This window comes from Mytilus galloprovincialis, chromosome 11, assembly GCF_965363235.1.
Source record: "Mytilus galloprovincialis chromosome 11, xbMytGall1.hap1.1, whole genome shotgun sequence".
NCBI classification, from domain to species: Eukaryota; Metazoa; Mollusca; class Bivalvia; order Mytilida; family Mytilidae; genus Mytilus; species Mytilus galloprovincialis.
In genome coordinates this window covers 52,377,268-52,386,390 of record NC_134848.1, presented here as the reverse complement: position 1 = coordinate 52,386,390, position 9,123 = coordinate 52,377,268, and positions in this window count along the sequence as shown.

Genomic DNA, 9,123 nt, shown 5'->3' with positions numbered 1-9,123 from the left:
CAACTTCATCAAAAACTACCTCGACCAAAAACTTTAACCTGAAGTGGGATAGTTATCAAAGGTACCAAGGTTATAGACGAACGAACCAGCGCACAGACCAGAAAACATAATGCGTTAAATGGGGCATAAAAACACCGAAATACTGTTAGAAATTGTCATAATACAAAATTCAATTTCTGTTGTTTTAAGTATGACAACACCGTAAATTGTATTTGAAATCCCTTTATAAATAAGAACTCACGTCTTTTACCTTAAATTGACAACTGATTGATTACTCGATTGTTGCTTGCTCGACATCAGTGTCATTTATTTCAAAGATGACAAATTGGGAAGAGGGGTGCGGACAGCAAATTTGTGTATGCACTGGAAAACAAAGGTATATACAACAGGCTATTGACGGACTTCAAAAAATTTTGCAGTAGTATTTTAACCTGTTTAAAGCTTGGTTAATCCCATACTATGGTAATACATTTGATGTCCATACTCCTAACATGTGAGCGTTATACATCCTACACAACCAAACGAACGACCAACCCTTATGTTGTTTTTACTAGTACTATAACTGAGGAGATATGGTGGTTTTCATAGAAGTTATATTTCCAGAGCTAGTTTTTCAAACAATAAACAAATCAATAATTCAAAATGAGTTTGTTCAAAGTGAATACGTTGTCATAAATCTGATGAACAGTAGTTGGTGTTTGTTTATTTAGTTCATACGTGTTTCTCGTTTCTCTTTTTTTATATAGATTATACCGTTTGTTTTCCCGTTTGAATGGTTTTACACTAGTTATTTTTGGGACCCTTAATAGCTTGCTGTTCGGTGTTAGCAAAGGCTTGGTGTTGAAGGCCGTACTTTGACATATAATGGTTTACTTTTATAAATTGTTACTTGGATGGACAGTTGTCTCATTGACACTCATACCACATCTTCCTATATCTATAAACAATGAATTCGGATGAATGTAAACATTTGAAATGTTACCCAGTACTTATCATATGTCTAGGCTGTGTGTGACACCAGTCGTGTTGAACAGTATATAGTTGACAAAATCTTAGAATGAATACATGACCTACATTGTGGTTAAGACATAATGAGTTTAACTAAAACAGATTTGAATAACGCAAAAGCAATTATTACAAGTTATTGCATCATAAATAAGAGTTGTTACAAATGATAATGAGCAGAGTAGAATCAATTGTTTAATCTGATTGTATATCAATGATTTGTGTTATCATGGTTACAGTCAGTGATTTATATTTACTTTAAAAGAAAATAACGCATTTTTTATTGATTTGGAAAAGAAAATAAATCTGTAAAAAATACGAATTAGGCATAATTTCCGTTTTCTAGACACTTCATATGAAAAAGATTTTTTGTTCAATTTTCTCCCAATTTATTACGTCTACAAATTACAATTTAATTTCATCTGAATATCTCCTTGTTTTATAAGTTGCTAGTGCTTCGGTTTTGGCACGATTCAGATGATTAATTGGATTTCTTAATATCCAGTTCATAAAAAAAGGTAATTATAACACTGCGGTTACAACTTCCCTAGGAAATGTTTACCTGAGCCTGAATTGTTTAATGTCATTTGTTTGTGGTTACACCTATACATTTTATATATACTTGGCTTCCTTAATGACATACAATACAGTTTTGATATCACGGCGATTTTATTACCAACATAACTTCGCTGTTAAAAAATAAATAACATGTGGAATATCAAATATCTGCAAATATGCAATGTACTTCCATTATTCAGTGGAGGTCGAAGTTCAAGCTCCTCAGCCTGACAAGACTAGTACCTGTTGCATACATTATATATATTTTTATTTACATTTATTTTTCCTCGTCGAGATTATGCAAGAAAAATTAACTATCGGAATTAAATAAAACGAATAAAATTGCTGGCAACGAAGTTGTTATCAAATGTTTTGTTGCTATGTATATTCGCGGTTGTTTTGTTTCTGTGTTCCCGTTGTTCCATTGTTTCATCTTTTAGTTGGTGTGTTTCCTTCGGTTATAGTTTGTAACCCGGATTTGATTTCTCTCAATCGATTTATGACTTTTGAACAGCGGTATACTACTGTTGCCTTTAATATATTTAGACAAGTTTCCCTGACTAACTACAACCTTTGATTAAAGGGTCTATTTCAGAAATCGCATGTAAAAATAAAGTTAAAAAACTATTTAATTTGATTGAGAAATCAAAAGGTAATACGTTTTATCATTGTAATTTTGAGGGGAAAGTTTAAAATCAGGACACCAGACGGACGTACGACATTTAACAGAGATAGAGATTTTTTTTCGATGAACAAATTTTGCAGCCGATCCACTGAATATTGATTAGAACACACACGTTCACCCGAAATATTTCCGGAGAAGACACACGTTCCTAGCTAGAAACTTCATTAGATAAAATATTATATCTGTAGAATGAAAAGACTTATGTTGAGTGTATTATGACTTCCGTTATCTAGTCGTTTGTAACCTTTCTACAAGTGCAGTGTCAATGCTAACACAATTTCTGTCAGTTTAACGTCAACATTGAATGAAATTGATATAAAGTTTGACATCTTTTATCATTACAAATGTCAAATGAAAACAATGATTTATGAATGTTTCCTTCTAATTATGATTAAATTTAATGTATAACTATTTTTCGTTTGATTCATTTTAAATTGTGATTTTCCGGTAAGAATCGCGCCAATCAGATTTTGCATATATATTTTTTTTTTGTGCACGTTATGTTGCATAAGTCTAAACAGATGTTATTGACAGAAATTTTTCTTATTTAACATTTTCCAAAAAGACAAGTGTACTCAAAATAAGACACGTTTGTTGACTGCATGTGGTCGTCATTTTTTACTTATGATCACGTATTTTGTTGGTTTTTTTTAAATAAAATTCAAATTGACAACCCACAACTATTTTGTTAGGCTTATAATAAACGTATTTGGTTGTCAATCAAAATACAGTATACAAAACGTCTAACATTTTTTCCACTTTTCTTTTAAATAATAAAAATTCATTTTCTTACTACAATTTATTTTTCGAAAGGTCAAATGTCACATAAATACACAGAATTATGAATTATACAGATTATTTGGAAATAAGTATGGCGTTCATTATCACTGGACTAGTATATATTTGTTTAGGGGCCAGCTGAAGGACGCCTCCGGGTGCGGGAATTTCTCGCTACATTGAAGACCTGTTGGTGACCCTCTGCTGTTGTTTTTTATTTGAACGGGTTGTTGTCTCTTTGACAAATTCCCCATTTCCATTCTCAATTTTATTATCAATAAACTATACATACAATTTAAGCGAAGACAATTGTAATACATGTATTTAGGTTTACAGGAAACAACATCTAAGTTAAAGAGTAAAATCACAAAAATACTGAACTCCAATGAAAATTCTAAACCGAAAATCCCTAAGCAAATAGGAAAATCAAAATTTCAAACACATCAGACGCATGGATAACAACTTTTGAATTCCTGACTTGGTAGACTTAACCTGCGTCTGGCGTATTAACGTATAATCCTGGTACCTTTTACAACTATTTACACCACTGGGTCGATGCCAATGCTGGTGGCCGTTTCGTCCCCGAGGGTATCATCAGCCCAGTTATCAGCACTTCAGTATTGCCTTGAATATCAATTATATGCCATTGGTCACTTTTATAAATTTTCTGTTACAAAACTTTTCTTATCCGAGGAATAGATTACCTTAGCTGTATTTGACACAACTTTTTGGAATTTTGGGTCCTCAACATGCTCAATGCTGTTCTATTTTGTATTTGTTTGGCTTTATATGTATTTTGATCTGAGCGTCACTGATGAGTCTTATATAGACGAAACGCGCCTCTGGCGTATTAAATTATAATCCTGTCACCTATGATAATTATTGGGACAGGCATTTGTTATGAAGAAGGTGGATTAACCCTGGTTTGATAGCTAGCTAAACCTCTCACTTTACTTGTATTGAAGCTTATCATTTATAAAGCGTAGACTAGCGTTTTGTCTACACCAAATCTTTAGTAGATCTCAAATCAAAGAAGTAGAAAGGCCAAATCAAATTCGAAGTTTAAGACAATTCAAAACATAAATATAAAAAGAAGGGGAATGTGTCCATGGGAACCAGATGATACACCCAATTGCATATTTTATAAGTGGACATAACTCAAAAACTGTAAAAGTGAAGCTTCCCAAATTTACAGTCGATGTGTGTTTTATTGTTAGAAGCATTGGGTATAAGTTTCATAAAATTTGGTTGAGGCAAACTAAAGTAGAAGAACGGAAATGAAAAATTAAAATTTTCTTCCAATTATAAAAGGGATTAACTCTAGAATGGTAAACGTGACTAAATACAGGTCTAATGAGGTAGGTGTTAGCATGTATAGGTCACTCTACAGTTTGAAAACATGGAATAAAACTTTATCGTCTAGTCAGCGATAAAAAATAAATGCCCCGTCATGAAAAGTGTTAAACAATTTAAACGAGAAAACTTATCAATTTTTGTTCTAAATTTAATTATATGATAGTACATATTATTTATTATAAATAACTTGCTAAAAATCTGTCTTTTTACTGACAATTATTGATTTCAAGCTGATCACATAGCACATACTGGTTTTGAAGCTGATCATACGACAATTACTGGTTTGGTACTAATCACGTGATAATGCATCTTATATTGATGTATTTGATAATGATGTGTTATGCATAACCACGTACTGACTAAATTACAACTATTTGATTAATGTGAACATTGGAAATCAATAAATTGTGTAAAACTGAAATATCGTGATTTAAAATACCTACTTATTTATGTCAACCAGTTTTCAATCAAAACACTTGCTTTAAAGACACAAACCTGCCATTTCTTTCACCGTCAAAACTTTTAAGCGTAGCATAAATCATTTAATAAATCTTTATGTATAATTTATTCTGATAGGTTGGAATCAACTTAACACTTAATCTAATTTCATGACAAACATATTTTGATTCCTGCAGACAAAGACTAAGATACGATTACGCAACCCTGTGTCTTTTACTCTATGGGCAGACTTGTTGGTAGAGGGTAGTAGGAGCAGGTTAACTGATTGGTATATATTGTGATCTATTTACCATTTGAGCGGTGCGAACCACATGTGGATACTTCAAAAAAGATAAAATTTGTCAGAGAACTTGAAATCCGTCTCCTTATGACGGAGTATTTACATTTTGACTGTTCTTCATTTTGCACCAGAATTACACATTGTAAACTTACAGGCTTAAGGAATAAATCAATTGTTTTCATAATGAAGTATAACCACCGTAGATACAAATATCTCTGACAAGATATTACACGATGCTTAATTTTTTTAATGGACAATTAATTTGTTAGGTTCGGTTGAAGTCAACACGTTTAATAATTTCTTGCGTCCGAAGCGCTTTTCTGATTTACCTTCATCAGGAAAGCTCAAAGCCAAACATTTGAAATCCGAAGATGTATAAGTACCAAAACCATAGAAGAGCTATATATATGTCAAAAATACCTTAAAAAACAGCCAAATCCATCTAAAGCCAATTTTGCCTGAGGGAATTGAAACCTTTGTTTCTTAATAATTTCAAAATTTATAAACGGACAATTTCAGTATTAATTTAACCAACTGTTAATGTCGACTTTCTGCTTTATCATTCTTCATTTTATTGGTCCTTTAAATAAAAAAAATTACAAATTTTATAAATCTACACTATACCATCATCATCGGACAGAAGTTAAAGAGACAAATACCGAACTCCAGGGAATATTCAAAACTGAAAGTTTTTTATGAATTGGCAAAATAAATAACTCAAACACATTAAGCGAATGAAAAACGACTGTCATATTCATGACTTGGTACAGGCATTTCCTCGTGTAGAAAATTGTGGATTAAACCTAGTTTTGTAGCTAGTTAAATCTCGCAATCGTTTGACAGTCGCATATAGTTCCATTATGTTGACAATATGGTTAAGCAAAACAAACAGACATAATAGGTAAAACTGAAAGACAAGAATTTAACATAGGACCAGAACACAATAAAAATCGTGGGATGTACTATAAGTACCGAGCCACGCCATAGGTATATTACCACAAATCAAAAACAAGATCCTGCCACTAATAATAAGATATAAGTAAGAGCTCACCCTAAATCATATTTTGCCCAGATATTAATGACTGTAAAGTATGGTTTGATGTTAACCTCTTGTTCGTTTATTTCGATCCAACATATGAGTGAAAAGGCCATTTTATTTCAAATCTGTAATTCCGTCATGTGTTTGACGTCATTGTGATAACAAACTAACCAACGATTCTAGATTAAGGCTACTGGTTAAATGTTTAGATTTAATTAAGCTAGTTTTGATAGGCTCAATGAAATTAATGGGTTTTTTTTCAATTACAAGGGCTAAATAAATGCACTTATCATTCCTTTTTATTCGCCAGCCTTATGTTAGAAGAGAATATCTAGTGAACTCTAGGGATTAATATCCTTAGACTAGTCACGTTGGCAAAGGAAAATCGTTTCACTTTCCAAATTTTTGATGGATACTATTGAATGTTTTCAAATATATAAGTTCATGTAACTGCAAGCCTTGCTGGAGATCATGGCTCCCCATGGAACCTCTACCAATCAATTTATGATCATTTATATGAAATGTCCCTAAATGAACTGTTCTGTAAAGTATGTATATGAAAAGATTACCTTAGCTGTATTTGGCAAAACATTTTAAAATGTTTGGTCCTAAATGCTCTTATTACGAAAAGCGCGTCTTGCGGCATACACAATGTTAATTAAACTCTTGTTTCTACAACAAATTTAATAATATATAACTACTAGAGAGACAAGATTATTCTCTATTGAGAAAGGTAAATAGCGTATATAATTTACTTTTATCAAAAGAGAAAAAAAGTAAATGGTAAATATAATCATATAACAATAACTGCCTTTTATTATATACTTAGTAGTAAATACAGATAAACTGTATGTGTAATACAGTCAATGGCAAGCGTGCTGTATCAGCCACCCGTGATGATATCGATATCAGCACGGTTGAAAAAGCTTTATCACACCTCTAATCTGTATGACGTCACGTCATCGATTGCAGTCACTGTTGCAACGGCTTTATCAAATCCCTAATCTGTATGACGTCATGTCAAACCTAATTCTGTATGACGTCATTTCAAACCTTCTTATCTGTATAACGTCATGTCACATAAAAAACATCTACTTGAGGTATATGTATATAATAAAGTGTATATGATATGTTTTTTCAATATCACACACCGTATCAACCCTCAATCAATATAATCCCTCGAGCAGAGCTCTTGGGATTATATTGGTGTCTCGGTTTTTTTTTACAGATGCGATATTGAAAAAGCCATATGATATTCTCTATTTATCATGAAACTTTTAGTATTTACATATAGAAGTATGCCTGTACCAAGTAAGGAATATGATAGTTGTTGTCCATTCGTTTTATCTTTTGATTCTGCCGTTTGATAAAGGGCTTTCCGTTTTAATTTTCCTCGGAATTCAGTATTTTTTGTGATTTTACTATTTATCTTTGAGATTAAAATGACTGCTTTTTTACTTCTTCATTAGTGATTATGTGACTTCTCATTTGAGTTATTGCCATTGAAGACAATGTTATATATGTGCCAAAGTTTTTTTTCACTATTTTCGTTCATGATAGTTGGAAAGAAAAATTTACTATTTAGCCATGCATATCACATGAAATAAGATGACTGAAATTGTCCTTAAATAATTGTAACCTTTTCATTGAATGTTCTATTCGTAGGTATAGGTCATACATGTACCTGCAGGTCATAATCTTTCTTATAATATAGTGTGTGCAATATGGCTGTCGGGACTTTAAAATACTAAAATTTTCCTCTTTACTTTCAGGTGGTTTATTCAAAATTCTGTGATCAAATTAGTTTATTCTTTTTAGAATGGAATAAGTATTTACATATTATCAGAATTTTTTTCACAAAAGACTTGATTCTTATTTGGTCTTGAACATTTGTAATGTTTCGTTAATGTCTGAAAACAAGCACGTGGTTTGTATTCTCTCGATACTACGTTTGTCTTTAAGAAACCGTTATAACAAAATAAAAATAAAAGATGAGTCACACGTTAATGTCAAGATATAATAACAAACCGATTTGGCATAGCCATTTTAAACAATTTTAATGTCATTGTAACATACTTTCAAGGACATGTATTAATATCAGAGCAAATACAATTCAATCATTGACAATATCTTATCAAATATAGACACAGGTGTAACTCTGTAGTTTGATAATACGTGTAATTGTTTATGGAACAACAGTAATATTTGTTCTTTCATTACATGTAAGACATAACATCAAAAATGTGGTGCACACTGAATAACCCGCGTACCGTTTTGTTTAAAAGTATGCACCATATAATTGAGGTTCATTTGAAAAGACAGAAAAACTATTACAATGTTTTATTAAAATTTAGTTCTAAATTCAATTTTAAGGGGAAAATCATGAAAATGTTGATGACGTAACCTTCAAGTGCACAAAAATAATCTATATTTATAAGCTGATGGACAAAAAAGATTATGCCAACCAGAAGACCTGTTACATCCAAAATTAAACTATAAGAAGTTTGTCATAAAAATATGAAGATGTGATATGATTGTCAATGAGACAACTCTCCCCTAGAGACAAAAGTAATGACGTAGAAATTACCAAAGTAATTACAGAATAGTCATTCCTGCATTCGCTTTTCCTAATGTCCCTTAATTTGATTTGTCTAGCATTATAAAATTCGTGACCAGCAATAGCTAAGGCAACATCAGAATATAAGCAATAAGTTTACAAAAAGATTTATATATATCACATGGAAATTGCAATGGACAAAAATAAAGGTGGTGGTCGAAATCACGATTGCTTTGGTTTTATTTTATGCTTATAAAACTTTATTTTTTTTATTTTTCGAAAGAAGGATTTCCCACCTTAGTAATAGATTACCCTAGCTGTATTTGGCACAAGTATCAATAAACATGATAAAGAGGAAAATATCCCAAAGACACCAATTTTCCAAAATGGTAAGTACTTGAAGAAAG